This window comes from Piliocolobus tephrosceles, chromosome 6, assembly GCF_002776525.5.
Source record: "Piliocolobus tephrosceles isolate RC106 chromosome 6, ASM277652v3, whole genome shotgun sequence".
In the NCBI taxonomy this organism is placed as follows: Eukaryota; Metazoa; Chordata; class Mammalia; order Primates; family Cercopithecidae; genus Piliocolobus; species Piliocolobus tephrosceles.
Window position 1 is genome coordinate 139,696,123 of NC_045439.1, and position 14,773 is coordinate 139,710,895.

Consider the following 14,773-nt stretch of genomic DNA (forward strand, 5'->3'; position numbering starts at 1 on the left):
TCCTTCCTTCCTTCCTTCCTTCCTTCCTTCCTTCTTTCTCTTTCTTTAAAACAGTGGCATGATCACAGCTCACTGCAGCCTCGACCTCCTGGGCTCCAGTGATCCACCTCAGCACCCCAAGTAGCTGGGGCTATAGGCACTCACCACCACGCATGGCTAATTTTTTGTAGAGATGGGGTCTTGCTATGTTGTCCAGCCTGTCCCTGGGTTTTCCTACGTTTGCCCCTCACATCCTGTGCTTCCACATCAGCTGTTTATATGTCTGTCCCCTGCCCCGTTGTAGGCTCCTGGGAGGCAGGAGTGTGCCTGCCTGGTTCATCAGCATCCAGTCCTCTAGTGCTGCCACCTAGTGGACGCTCAATAATGTGAGCAAAATCGAAATGCAATAATGAACCTAACCATGGCTAACGTTGATTGGGTGCTTCCTAAGGTCCAGGGGTTTTCACGTATTGATTCATCCACCCCTGAGACAAGGTGATAGAAGCAGCTTCGGCTGCAGTGGGTCGGAAGGTTCCGGGCTCCAGCAAGGGCAGGCTTGTACTGCTGTGTGGACAAAAGCTGGCCCCGTCTGAACTGACCCCAGCCTCGTGGTGGCCCTGCTCTGAGGGTGGTGCTATTACTGGACCCGTTTGAGGTTAAGGAAACTGGAGAGCTCCTTCAGGCCTCGCTACCTAGCAACTGTGCGGAGGTTTGCTGAGGGAGGCCAGGGGGTGGTGGGGTGGGTTTGCTAGGGGGAGGCTGCTTTCCTGGGGTGCCCAGCTGGTGGATGGGGCCAGGTCCCTTGGGCTTTCCCTGGTGATGCCTGTGGTGAAGGCACTAAGATATTTATTCCCAAATTCTGACGTTCCCCAGGTGCTTTCATGGGGGCAGGAGTGATTCTCAAAGTAGATGCCAGGGCTGGGTCCCTTATCAAAAATGTAGTGATTGGATGGAGGTGTGTCAATAAGGATATTTCCCCCACCAGATTTCCTACCTGTCTGCCCTCTAGCCTTTCCTCAAGAAACATTTTCTGAGCCCCAAGAGGCCCTGGCCAGAGTAAAATAGGACTTGGCCAATGCCCTCTGGAGCTGGGAGTCTCATGAAGACAGGAGGCAAGCATGGAGGGGAAGGGGGAAGGTTCTGGATGTTGTGCAGGGTGGCCAGGGCTGTAATGGATGGAGGGATGGAACGCTGACAGGCTCTGGGTGTGGGGCTGGCTTCGAAGGGACATGACACTTGAAAGATGCAGAGACATTTGCCAGGCGTTCGTGGAAGCACACAGTGGGGAAGGCATTGGAACAGGTGGAAGGACAGCATGAGTAAAGGCCCTGAGATGTGTTTCGGGACCTGGGAGGCTGGTATCTTCTCTCCGCTTGCATCTGCCCTGCAGTGCCCAGGCAAGGCTGTGTCCTAAGGGGTGAGCAGGCTGCTGGACAGGCGAGTGGGCTCTGGGGGCTCTGTTCCTGGGGCTGAGGTAGACAGGAAACATATGACTTTAAGAGCTAACGGTGGCCTGGCACGGTGGCTCACGCCTGTAATCCCAGCACTTTGGGAAGCTGAGGTGAGCAGATCACCTGAGGTCAGGAGTTCGAGACCAGCCTGGCCAACATGGTGAAAATCCATCTCTACTAAAAATATAAAAATTAATGGCCGGGCATGGTGACTTACGCCTGTAATCCCAGCACTTTGGGAGGCTGAGGCGGGCAGATCACCTGAGGTCGGGAGTTCAAGACCAGCCTGATTAACATGGAGAAACCCCGTCTCTACTAAAAATGCAAAATTAGCCAGGTGTGGTGGTGCATGCTTGTAATCCCAGCTACTAGGGAGGCTGAGGCAGGAGAATCGCTTGAACCCAGGAGGTGGAGGTTGCGGTGAGCCAAGATTGCGCCATTGCACTCCAGCCTGGACAAAAAAAGCAAAACTCTATCTCAAAAAATATGTATAGATATATATATATAAATGTATATAAATTAGCCAGGCATGGTGGCACATCCCTATAATCCCAGCTACTCGGGAAGCTAGAACCCAGGAAGCGGAGGTTGCAGTGAGCCTAGATCGCACCAATGCACTCCAGCCTGGGTGACAGAGTGAGACTCCATCTCAAAAAAGAAAAGAAAAGGGCCGGGCGTCGTAGCTCATGCCTGTAATCCCAGCACTTTGGGAGGCTGAGGTGGGCGAATCAAAGGTCAGGAGATCAAGACCATCCTGACTAACATGATGAAACCCTGTCTCTACTAAAAATACAAAAAATTAGCCAGGTGTGGTAGTGGGTGCCTGTAGTCCCAGCTACTCGGGAGGCTGAGGCTGGAGAATGGCAGGAACCCGAGAGGCAGAGCTTGCAGTGAGCTGAGATCATGCCACTGCAATCCAGCCTGGGCGACGGAGCAAGACTCCGTCTCAAAAAAAAAAAAAAGTAAAGAAAAGAGAAAAGCAAAGCAAAGCTGATGTCATCTCTGAAAAATGCCCCCTTCCCATGGAGCCAGGGCCAGTGTTTGTGTTGGAGGGGCTGGTCAGCCAGCCTGGGGTCTGGCTGCAGACACAGCCTCCATCATTCTGAGGCCCTGTTTTCCTCCCATGGACTCCAAGCCTGGCTCTGGCTGGAATGAGGGTGGATAAGCCCCTGCACTGCTCTGAATGTGTTCCCGAAGTTCATATGTTGAAACTTAATCACCGATGTGATAGTATTAAGACGTGGAGTCCTCAGGGATGCGATTAGTGACCTCATAAAAGGGCTGGAGGGAACCTGCCAGGCCCCCTTCATCCTTCTGTCCTTTCCCCTATGTGAGGACACAGTGCTCGTCCATTCAGGAGGGTTCAGCCACAGGGCATCACCTTGGAAGCAGAGAGCAGACCCCACCAGTCACAAACCTGCTGGTGTCCTCATCTTGGATTTTCAGACTCTGAAACTGTGAGAAGTACGTTTCTGTTGGTTGATAAACGACCCGGTCTGAGGCATTTTGTTATAGCAGCACAAGTGGACTAAGCCATCTCCACCTTCCCCTCCTCCCTATGCACTCCCCTGAAGCTGCCTAGGCCCTGTCTGAGGCCTGGGCTCCCAGTGCTTGGCCAGGGTGAGAACTTTCCCACAGCAGTGGGGCCGAAGTCCCTGAGGCCAGGCCTTAAGTGGCTCTTGGGCCTCTGTGGCTTCGTTTTCTTCCCTCCCTGCAAGGGGCTGCAGAGGTGGGGGCCCAGGCCATAGCCTGATCCCGTTTAGAGACAGTAGTGACTTTTAGAGACAGGCTTTGTAAAGGCAAAGGGTCTGGTCCTCAGTTCTGGGAGCACAAAGAGGGTGATTGCTGGGGAAGGTCCCAGCCTGCTCTGTGCCTCAGGATCATTAGAAGCAAATCGAGGAGTGGTAGTGAGAGGACACTGGAGATTCAGGAAAACTGAGTCCCACCTCCATCCTGCCAGGAACTGACTGTGGGATCAGTGCCAGGCACTTCGTCTCTCTGGGCCTGAGGCTCCCATCGATAAACTGAGAGCCTGTCTTTCGGGATCATCCCAGTAGACACTGTTGGGCCCAGCTTCAGCAATTCTCTTCTCTGGCCCTAGGAGCTGGTCTTTCTCCAGTGGGTTCTCTCGGTCCCCCACCCCAACCTCCCCAGTCTTCACACCACCAGCCCGGCAGCCCAGTTCAGCCCTGCCCAGCCCTGAGCTAAGGGAGCAAGCCCCAGGGTCAGAATCAGGAGCAGGAGACAAGGTTCAGTTCTGCCTACTGAGTGACATTGGACCTGCCATCGTCCCATGCTGGGTCTTCATTTCCTCCTCAGTAATGAAGAGGAGGCTGGCTACAGATGTCTGAAGTCTTTCTTAGCTCTGGGATTCTAGTAAAGAGGCTTTTTTCAGGGTTTTGGTTTTCTGGTAGGCAAGGAATCTGTTAGGGGCAGCCCTGAAAATGCTGAGATGGATGAAGGGGGTTTGCAGGGATGAGAGTGGGGCTGGCTTGGCCCAGCAGGAGGTCATGGTGTGTGTGCATGCACGCTTGACTACATGTGTACCTGTGTGTGCATGTGTGTGGCTCCAGGGAGTGTTGGGGGAAGGCCCCCCCCCCACCCTCAGGGTATAGAGCTGTCCTGAAGAGCCTGGAGTTGGGTGGGTCGGGGGATTAGGGATTACTAACAGTACTTTGGGCCTGATTTGGTTAGGCTTTGTGTCCCCACCCAAATCTCATTGTGAATTGTAATCCCCATAATCACCACGTGTCGAGCAAGAGACCTGGTGGGAGGTGATTGGATCATCGGGGCAGTGTCTTCCATGCTATTCTCGTGATAGTGGGGAGTTCCCACAAGATCTGATGATTTTATAAATGTCTGACAGTTCCTCTTTCACACACATGCTCTCTCTTGCCTGCCGCCCATGTAAGACGTACCTTGCTTCCTCTTCCACTATGATTGTAAGTTTCCTGAGGCCTCTCCAGCCATGTGGAATTTTGAGTCCATTAAACCTCTTTTCTTTATAAATTACCAAGTCTTGGGCGGTTCTTTTTTTTTTTTTTTTTGAGACAGAGTCTCACTCTGTCGCCTAGGCTGGAGTGCAGTGGCCGGATCTCAGCTCACTGCAAGCTCCGCCTCCCGGGTTTACGCCATTCTCCTGCCTCAGCCTCCTGAGTAGCTGGGACTACAGGCACCAGCCACCTTGCCCGGCTAGCTTTTTGTATTTTTTAGTAGAGATGGGGTTTCACCGTGTTAGCCAGGATGGTCTTGAACTCCTGACCTCATGATCCGCCCGTCTCGGCCTCCCAAAGTGCTGGGATTACAGGCTTGAGCCACCGCGCCCGGCCTAGGGCGGTTTTTTAGCAGTGTGAGAATGAGCTAATACAGGGCCTAAGCTTAGAATTTCTACTGAGCTTTCTTCTGAGGGTGGAGCAGAGACGAATTGTCTGGACAGGCCTCTGAAGGGAGGGGGTGAGGAGGAAAGGAGAAGCAACAAGAGAGAGCGGCAGGTGGAGTGGAAGAGAGCAGTGGTTAGGGTCAAGGACTTGAGTCAAATATGACATTGAATCCCAGCTCGGCGTTTGCCAGTTGAGTAGTTATAAACAAGTTACTGCCCTTCTTTGGGCCCTGTTTTTCATGTATAAAAGAGGATGATGATAGTATCTCCTTCATAAGGTCATTTGAATGTTAAATGATATGACAGATTAATACCTAACAGAGTGCCTGGCACAGAGGAAAGCCCCCATAAAGGATCCCTCATCCACACCATCACACTGTCCAGGCTGAAGTCCAGTGCTGCCACTTGCAAGGGCATTGTGTCCGGGGTGCAGAGCCTCAAGGGCAGACGCTCCCTGCCTAGCACAGGACTTCTATGGTCAGAGAGCTTTGACTGGGTGACACCAAAACCCTGGGAGGCTGTGGCTCTGTGGGGAGCCAGGCCTCTCTGCTTCTGCTCTGCTGAAGCCACAGCTCTGCACCTCTGAGCCCATCACTGCCCGTGGGAAACATGTCGGGGTTCAACTGGTTTTGAGGCCGGCTGCCAGCTCTGACTCTGTGGACAAAACTCACAACTTTTAGTCTTCTGGGTGTGGATGATAACTCCCAAAGCCCACTTAATTTCTCAGAGCCCTCAACTTTTTATTATGAAATATCCAAACATATAGAAACATTGAAAGAATTGTGGCTGGGTGCAGTGGCTCATGCCTATAACCCTAGCACTTTGGGAGGCCAAGGTGGGCAGATCACCTGAGGTCAGGAGTTCGAGACCAGCCTGGTCAACATGGTGAAACCCTGTGTCTACTTAAAAAATGCAAAAATTAGCCAGGGGTGGTGGTGCACACTTGTAGTCCCAGCTACTTGGAGGCAAGGATGGAGGATTGCTTGAACCCGGGAGACAGAGGTTGTGGTGAGCTGAGATCATGTCACTGCACTCCAGTCTGGGTGACAAAGTGAGACCATGTCTCAAAAAAATAAAAAAAAGACTGGACGCAGTGGCTCACGCCTATAATCCCAGCACTTTGGGAGGCCAAGGTGGGAAGATCACGAAGTCAGGAGATTGAGACCATCCTGGCTAACATGGTGAAACCCTGTCTCTACTAAAAATACAAAAAAATTAGCCGGGTGTGGTAGCGGGCGCCTGTAGTCCCACCTGCTCGGGAGGCTGAGGCAGGAGAATGGCGTGAACCCTGGAGGCAGAGCTTGCAGTGAGCGCAGATCGTGCCACCGCACTCCAGCCTGGGCGACAGAGTGAGACTCCGCCCCAAAACAAACAAACAAAAACCGAAAAAACACAAATGCTGGCCCTGGCTCCACGGGAAGGGGACATTTTTTCAGAGATGACATCAGCTCTTTTTTTTTTTTGAGATAGAGTTTTGCTCTTGTCGCCCAGGCTGGAGTGCGTTGGCATGATCTCGGCTCACTGCAACCTCTGCCCCCCCGGGTTCAAGCGATTCTCCTGCCTCAGCCTCCCAAGTAGCTGGGATTACAGACGTGTGCCACCACGCTCAGCTAATGTTTGTATTTTCAGTAGAGATGGGGTTTCACCATGTTACTGAGGCTGCTCTTGAACTCCTGACCTCAGGTGATCCACCCGCCTTGCCTCCCAAAGTGCTGGGATTAGAGGCGTGAGCCGCCACGCCCGGCCGAGATTCTACCTGTTACTGTACTTGCTTTTTCACATGCCAGGTGTCCCTTATCAGACCACTTCAGCCCTAAACGCTTCAGTAGCAGCATCATGAACTGTATTTGTTTCCGATTCTTTTCTTTTTGAGGTAACATTTGCTTACAGTGAGAGGCACAAGTCTTAAGTGTGCTTTTCTGTGAGTTTTTTCAAACGCAGTCACTCGTGTCACCAAACCACTGTTTTTTTTTTGTTGTTGTCGTTTTTTTTTTTGAGACGGAGTCTCACTCTGTCACCCAGGCTGGAGTGCAGTGGCCGGATCTCAGCTCACTGCAAAGCTCCGCCTCCCGGGTTCACGCCATTCTCCTGCCTCAGCCTCCCGAGGAGCTGGGACTACAGGTGCCGCCACCTCGCCTGGCTAGCTTTTTGTATTTTTTAGTAGAGATGGGGTTTCACCGTGTTAGCCAGGATGGTCTCGATCTCCTGACCTCGTGATCCACCCTTCTCGGCCTCCCAAAGTGCTGGGATTACAGGCTTGAGCCACCGCGCCCGGCCAAACCACTGTTAAGATATGGAACGTGAATCTGTTCCCCTCTAACGCTGCATTGCGCCACCTCTCCTTTCTGAGGACTTTTGGGGGAAATTCCCAAAGTTCTCAGGAACTGAAATCCATGTCATCTTGTTTCCCTCTTAGCTCTGGATACTTGGAAATTCTGAGATGCATTTGTGGCCGGTCTCCAGCATGCGCACAGGACTTGGGTTACTCATTTCTGCATGACATCTTACTCTCCCTCCCAGCTGCTCCTTTCGTCTGTTATTCTAAAACCTGTCTGAGGTATACATACACCTCTGCAAGCTGGTTCTCAAATCCTTTTTTTTTTGGAACAAGACTGAAGGAGTACTGCACAAAGAAATAATCGTATTGGAATTTTCTGGACATTTTCATGGTTTGTGGTGTCCAACTATGTGAGATTGAGTTTGTTCCAGTAAATCTGGAATGAATTGACATCCTATCCACAGAGTATGGACTTATGTGTATAACATGCGTGTGTACACACACACACACACACACACACACACATACACGTGCACACGAATTCCTGTCGTGGTGCAGACACTGGCATTGGCAGTAAAACGTCAATTCCAAACTGAAATATCTCACACGGCAGTGGCCTTGCTGCCTGGGACCCCTGCAGGGCGGAGGTGTGGGGAGGGACGGAGATTTGGATATGGGCCTTGGAGGGCTGGAGGCTGGCGCTGTGAACAAGTGATGATGATGATGGTGACAGGTCTGGAACTGGCCCAGCCAGCACCTCCCACCAGGGCTCTTTAGCCTGAGCTCATCTCCTAGAGATTTTCAGGATTGTGCCTTGCATTTTTCTCCCCCCGTTTCCACTTGTGGGGAACCCCATGGCTGGCTGCTGAAGACCCCAGCCAAGTCCTCTGTTTCCAGTTTCTGAAGGGTGGAAGGAGGAGGCTGTAGGGTAGGGCGAGAGGAGAGTCTCTGTGAAGACGGGAAGAAGCCCCTCAGTTTGTCTCCCTCAGGACATTCTCTGGAGTCTGTCTTCCGAGCATCCATCACAGGCCTCGTTTCACTTTTATTTAGGAGGCTGTTTGGTAAGAGTCCATCTCCTTATAGCCTCTAAGCTTGTCTGTTTTCATTCTCCATCGAATCCCACGGCTTTGCCCATGGTACTGCTCTTTGCTTAAGGATGAATGGATGAATGGTTTTCCCCCTCATCCCTGCACAGAGGCCATGAGAACAAGCTCAAAGGATCACCCGCGGGCAGCAGCAGGCTGGCTTTTGGTGTGAGGGCCTCAGTGCCCCATCTTGGAAGGAGGGAGCCTGGGTCCTTCTTTAGAGAGGGACGATGGGGGTGACTCCTTCCGAAGGAAGAAGTGCCCACGAGGGCCCAGCGATGACCGTAGAAGTGTTTCAAAATCCTAACCGGGGGCCCCACATTTTAGAGACACTGAATGGATTCTAAGGCTCATAGAGCTCCTTGTGTTTGCTATAGTTGTCTCTGAAGCTGGTTCTGTTGAGCAATAAGCAGTAAGGCCTTGTAACAGAGTGACCTGTGAGCTTGTGTTTGGGGCTGGAGGGGAAGATGAGTCCTGAAGAAACTGCCACTCACATCAGAGCTCAGCCTGGCCTGGGGGTGGTGCGGGTGGAGGGAGAGATAGAAGGAGAACCCAGAGGGTGGAGCTGTCACTCATCGGCCTGGGAGAGGACAGCTAGAGCAGTCCATGTGCCCAGTGGGGAAACTGAGGTCCGGAAAGGGCAAGGGTCACGGGCAGTCAGAACTAGAATCCATTCCTCAAGGTAAAGTCGTATTATTTCTTTATTTATTTTTGGAGACAGGGTCTCGCTCCATCGCCCAGGCTGGAGTGCAGTGGCAGGATCATAGCTCACTGTAGCCTCAGACTCCTGGGCCCAAGCAATTCCCCCATCTCAGCCTCTCAAGTAGCGCCACAAGCACGCTCCACCATGACCGGCTTTTTTTTTTTTTTTTTTGAGACAGAGTCTCGCTCTGTCGCCCCGGCTGGAGTGCAGTGGCCAGATCTCAGCTCACGGCAAGCTCCGCCTCCCGGGTTTACGCCATTTTCCTGCCTCAGCCTCCCGAGGAGCTGGGACTACAGGCGCCCGCCACCTTGCCCGGCTAGATTTTTGTATTTTTTTTAGTAGAGACGGGGTTTCACCGTGTTAGCCAGGATGGTCTCGATCTCCTGACCTCGTGATCCGCCCGTCTCAGCCTCCCAAAGTGCTGGGATTACAGGCTTGAGCCACCGCGCCCGGCATTTTTAAATTTAAATTTTTATTTTTTGTAGTGATGAAGTCTCATGTATGTTGCCTAGGCTGGTCTTGGACTCCTGGGCTCAAGCCATCTTCCTGTTCGGCCTGCCAAAGTGCTGGGATTCCAGGCGTGAGCCACCGCGCCTGGCCACCTCACTCTTTTTAAGGGCTTCACGGCATTCCATTGCCTGGATGTTCCATGACGGATCTAGCCTGCCCCATAGGGATGGACATTTTTTTCTGGACAATGCTTTGCTCTCCCTGTATATCCCTGTGTCCTTGTGTACACCTGTGAGTGTGTATTTCTTCCTAAAAGTGAAATTGTGATTTTTATTTTAGAGACACAGTCTCACTCTGTTGCCCAGGCTGGAATGCAGTGGCGTGATCTCAGTTCACTGCAGCCTCTGCCTCCTGGGTTCAAATGATTCTCCTGCCTTAGCCTCCCAAGTAGGTGGGATTACAGGTGTGCACTGCCACACCCAGCTAATTTTTGTGTTTTTAGTAGAGGTGAAGTTTCACCATGTTGGCCAGGCTTGTCTCAAACTCTTGGCCTCAAGTGATCTGCCTGCCTTGGGCTGCTAAAGTGCTGAGATTCCAGGCGTGAGCCACCGCGCCTGGCTGAAATTGTGATGTTGGTGGATGTTGCCATGTTGTCTTTCATTAGAGGTAACCTCATCCTTTTGAACCAAAGCATATTCAACTTAGACATTTAACCAATGTACTCAGTTGGAGGTGAGCACGGAACTATGGTTCAGGATGTGGGAGCCAGCAAGGCCTGCTGCCCAGTGGCTGGGGGAGGGCTGACTCCTGCTGAGAGCTCAGAGGCGATACTGAGGTATATTTGCTCCAGTGAACTCCTGAAGAAAACATCACTGGTCCAGAGCTTTACAGCGTACTGAGTCTTTTCTATTTCTGTGCACAATCAATCCCATTTAACTCCACTGAATGAGGAAAGGTGATATTATGCGTCTTTTTTTTTTTTTGAGACAGAGTCTCGCTCTGTCGCCCAGGTTGGAGTGCAGTGGTGCACTCTTGGCTCACTGTAACCTCTGCCTCCCAGGTTCAAGTGATTCTTCTGCCTCAGCCTCCCGAGTAGCTGGGACTACAGGTGTGCGCCACCATGCCCGGCTAATTTTGTATTTTTAGTAGAGATGGGGTTTCACATGTTGGCCAGGCTGGTCTTGAACTCCTGACCTCAGGTGATCTGCCCACCTCAGCCTCCCAAAGTGCTGGGATCACAGGTGTGAGCCACTGCACCCAGCAGTATTACTTATCTTTATCCCATTCTGTGGATAAGGAAACTGAGGTCTGAATGAGGCCCACGTTCGTGTAACTGGTAGGCCCAAGGTCTGAGACTGCAGCTCTGAGGTGCTTTCTACCATGCCAGCTGCTTTCCCTTTCCTGGGCCACCCCCTCTACACCAAATCAAGAGCGATTCTGAGGATCCCACTCTATTGACCCCACCCACTCAGCTCCAACAAACCCAGGAGTGTACAATAAGGTCAGAGGTGGGTAGGATGTGCCTCCCATGCATCCTCTGAGGCTGTCCCAGCATGGGAACTTACAGCTTCTTACTGCTTAGACAGGCTCCAGCATGGAAAGCAGGGGCTGGATTCCTTCCTACCCAGCCCCTTGGCTCTATACAGAAAAGCAAGAAACCTAATTTACAAAGATGCTTTATCATCCAGACCCTGTTAGCATTTTTTGTTTTGTTTTGTTTTTGTCTGTTTTGTTTTTTTTCTGAGAGAGTCTTGCTCTGTCGCCCAGGCTGGAGTGCAGTGGCACGATCTTGGCTCACTGCAACCCCCGCCTCCTGGGTTCAAGTGATTTTCCTGCCTGAGCCTCCCAAGTAGCTAGGACTACAGGCGCACACAACCATGCCCAGCTAATTTTTGTATTTTTAGTAGAGATGGGGTTTCACCATCTTGACCAGGATGGTCTCGATCTCTTGATCTCATGATCCACCTGCCTCGGCCTCCCAAAGTGCTAGGATTATAGGTGTGAGCCACCACACCTGGCCTCCTCTTTGCTTTTTAGATATGGATAGGTGTTCTGTTTGGGGTTTTCCTCTTCAGGTATTTTAGTATTTAAGTTCCAGGGTACATGTGCAGCATGCAAGTTTGTTCCATAGGTAAATGTATGCTATGGTGGTTTGCTGCAGCTATCAACCTGTCACCTAAGTATTCAGCCCAGCACGTGTTAGCTATTTTTCCTGATGCTCTCCCTCCTGCTGCTCCCCGACCCCACACAGGTGTTTTTAACAAATTTCTTCCCATCTTTTTCCCTATTGTATTCTTAGTCAGATGTGATCACCCTCTGTTAGCAGTTTTGCGTCCTGTTGTCTTCATTTAATGTAAGGTCATAGGCCAGACACGGTGGCTCATGCCTGTCATCCCAGCGCTTTGGGAGGCTGAGGTAGGAGGATTGCTTGAGCCCAGGAGTTTGAGACCAGCCTGGGCAGCATAGAGAGACCTGGTCTCTATAAATAATAATGATTTAAAAAATTAGCCGGCTGTGGTGGCATGCATCTGTGGTCCTAGCTACTCGGGAGACTGAGGTAGGAGGATCGCTTGAGCCCCGGTAGTCAAGGTTACAGTGGGCTGTAATCACACCACTCACTGCACTCTAGACCCGGCCTAAAAAAAAAAAAAAAAAAGTCACATACATCACATAGTAGCCTCCAAGAAAGTCCCCACTTCCTGGTATTCACGCCCTGTGTAATCCTCTCCCTTTGAATGTGGCTAGACCTAGTGACTCACTTCCGAGGAACAGAAGTGAGCAAAAATGAAGGGTTGTCACTTCCAAGATCTGGTTACAAAGGACTGGGTGCCTTCCACGTTGCTTGCTCTCTCTTGCTGTCTTGCTCGCCCTGAAGGAAGCCAGCTGCCATGTCATGAGCTAACCCGTGGAGGGGCCCACAGGCTGAGGAACTGATGTCTCCAGCCCAGAGCCAAGGACCTGGGCCACAGACTTGTGAGTGAGCTTGGAAGCGGACCTTCTTCCAATCAAGCTTTGAGATGGTCACAGCGCCAATAGAGACCTGGATTGCAGCCTTGTGACAGGCCCTGAGCCAGAGGCCCCCAGTTAAGGCATGCTGGCGTTCCTGCCTGTGGGAATGTGAGATAATAAATGCTTGCTATTTAAGGCAGTAAGTTTGAGGGTAACTTGTTACTCAGCAGCAGGTAGCTAATACACATTCCATGGGTACCTTTTCCTATGGCTGGACACCAAGGCTGTTTACCTTTCCATTATTACAAAATTCAACTATTTTTTTAAAATTTTTATTTCGAGACAAGGTCTCACTCTTGTCTCCCAGGCTGGAGTGCAGTGATGTGATCATGGCTCACCATAGCCTCAACCTCCCAGGCTCAAGCCATCCTCCCACCTCAGCCTCTCGAGTAGCTGGGCCTACAGGTCTCATCATGTTGCTCAGGCTGATCTTAAACTCCTGAACTCAAGCAATCCTCCAGCCTCAGCCTCCCAAAGTGTTGGGATTACAGACATGAGCCACCACGCCTGGTTCAAAATTCACTTTAGAGTACATCTTCTTTGTCCAAAAAGCTTTTTCTGAATTTAGGATTATTATCCAAGGGTGACTCCAGCAAGGAGATAATTGAAGCCAGTACTCTAACATGTATGAGTTTTTATAAATATCTCCAAATTGCTGTCCTCCAAGGAAGGGGACTTGACCAAGGTGGGCCACCAGAAGTATCTGGGTCCCCATCTTTGGGCACCTTTGTCCAGCACCTTTTTTTTCTTTTGAGATGGAGTCTCACTCTTGTTGCCCAAGCTAGAGTGCAGTGGCGTGATCTCAGCTTACTGCAACCTCTGCCTCTTGGGTTCAAGCGATTCTTCTGCCTCAGCCTCCTGAGTAGCTGGGATTACAGGCATGCACCACCATGCCCAGTTAATTTTTTGTATTTTAGTAGAGACGGGGTTTCACCATGTTGGCCAGGCTGGTCTCAAACTCCTGAGCTCAGGTGATCCGCCCACCTCAGCCTCCCAGAGTTCTGAGATTACAGGCGTGAGCCACTGTGCCTGGTCTGGCCGCCACCTTACTTAGGCTCTGTGTTCATTGATGTTTCCCATAGCAATCAGGTAATGATAGTGCTTTTCCTGCTCACCTCTCAGGGTTATTGTCAGACCTGGAATCAGAACCATGTAAATGAAGTCTTTTGGAAGCCTACAGTGCTCTGTAGGGCTGGGAGAGGTTAGGGGTTTTCTCACAATCTCAGAGCTCAGTTTATGCCAGCCCCTTCCCATTTCATAGGACAGAAAGCAGAGGCTAAGATGTCAGGGGCTTACCCAGGTTAACACAGTCATTCATGGTAGGGTAGGCACAAACTAGCCCAGGTCCTTTGCCTCCGTGTGTAGAGTTCTTCCCCTTGACCCACATAGCCTCCCAGCTTGTCTGCTTTGCCTGAACCAAAGCAGAACCTCAGGCCTCTTCTTCAACCCCTGAGGACTCAGAAAATCATGTCTTATACGTCAAGAAATCTCAGCTGGACTCAGTTGCTCACACCTGTAATCTCAGCACTTTGGGAGGCTGAGGCAGGAGGATCACTCGAGCTCAGGAGTTCAAGACCAGCCTGAGTAACATGGCAAAACTCTGTTTCTACAAAAAATACAAAAGATTAGCCAAGCGTGGTGGCGAGCACCTGTGGTCCCAGCTACTTGGGAGGCTGAGGCAGGAGGATCACCTGAGCCTGGGAGTTGGAGGTTGCCGTGAGCTGAGATGGCACCACTGCACTCCAGCCTGGGTGGGTGAAGGAGACACTGTCTCGAAAAGAAAAAAAGAAAAGAAAAAAAAGAAAAGAAAGAAATCTAGCTTCAAATTCTTCCTCTCTTTGTCCCTTTGTTGTTGACCTGGCCACCAAACACACCACTCTTGTCTCTATTCCCTGAGGCTAGAAAACTGCCCTCTGTGACTCTACCCAGTTCACTCCTCCTGCCTCTCTCCAGGCCCCTCTATTAGGCCATGAACCCCAGCCTGGGCTGTTTCCATCCCCCTGCCACTGTGGCCAAGAAAACAGGAAGCATCTGAGTCACCCATTGTCCCCCTGGGCTTTGGCTGCCTGGGCTCAAGTTCTGGAGTCAGGCAAGGACAAGGAGAAAAGAGGTTGGCTCTGTGGAAGCCAGGACTGTCCTGTGGGGCTCCGTCTTCCACACTGTGGGACTCCAGACACCCAGTGGTCCGGAACCTCTCCCCCATTCTTCACACTGCCTTAAGATTTGGAATTGAGTAGACTCCGCTCCCCACTGGCTGTGGGCCTGGGATTGTCTGGTGGGTCTTGATGTTGGTTGTAAATTAACATCACCTGGGGTGCTTTAAAAACTACTGACACCTGGACTCCACCAACAGCGCTTCAGCTTTAATTTTTAAAGGTTCCCCAGGTGATTTCAAAGTGCAGCCAAGCTTGAGAACCACTGGGCTGGTCATTCATCTCC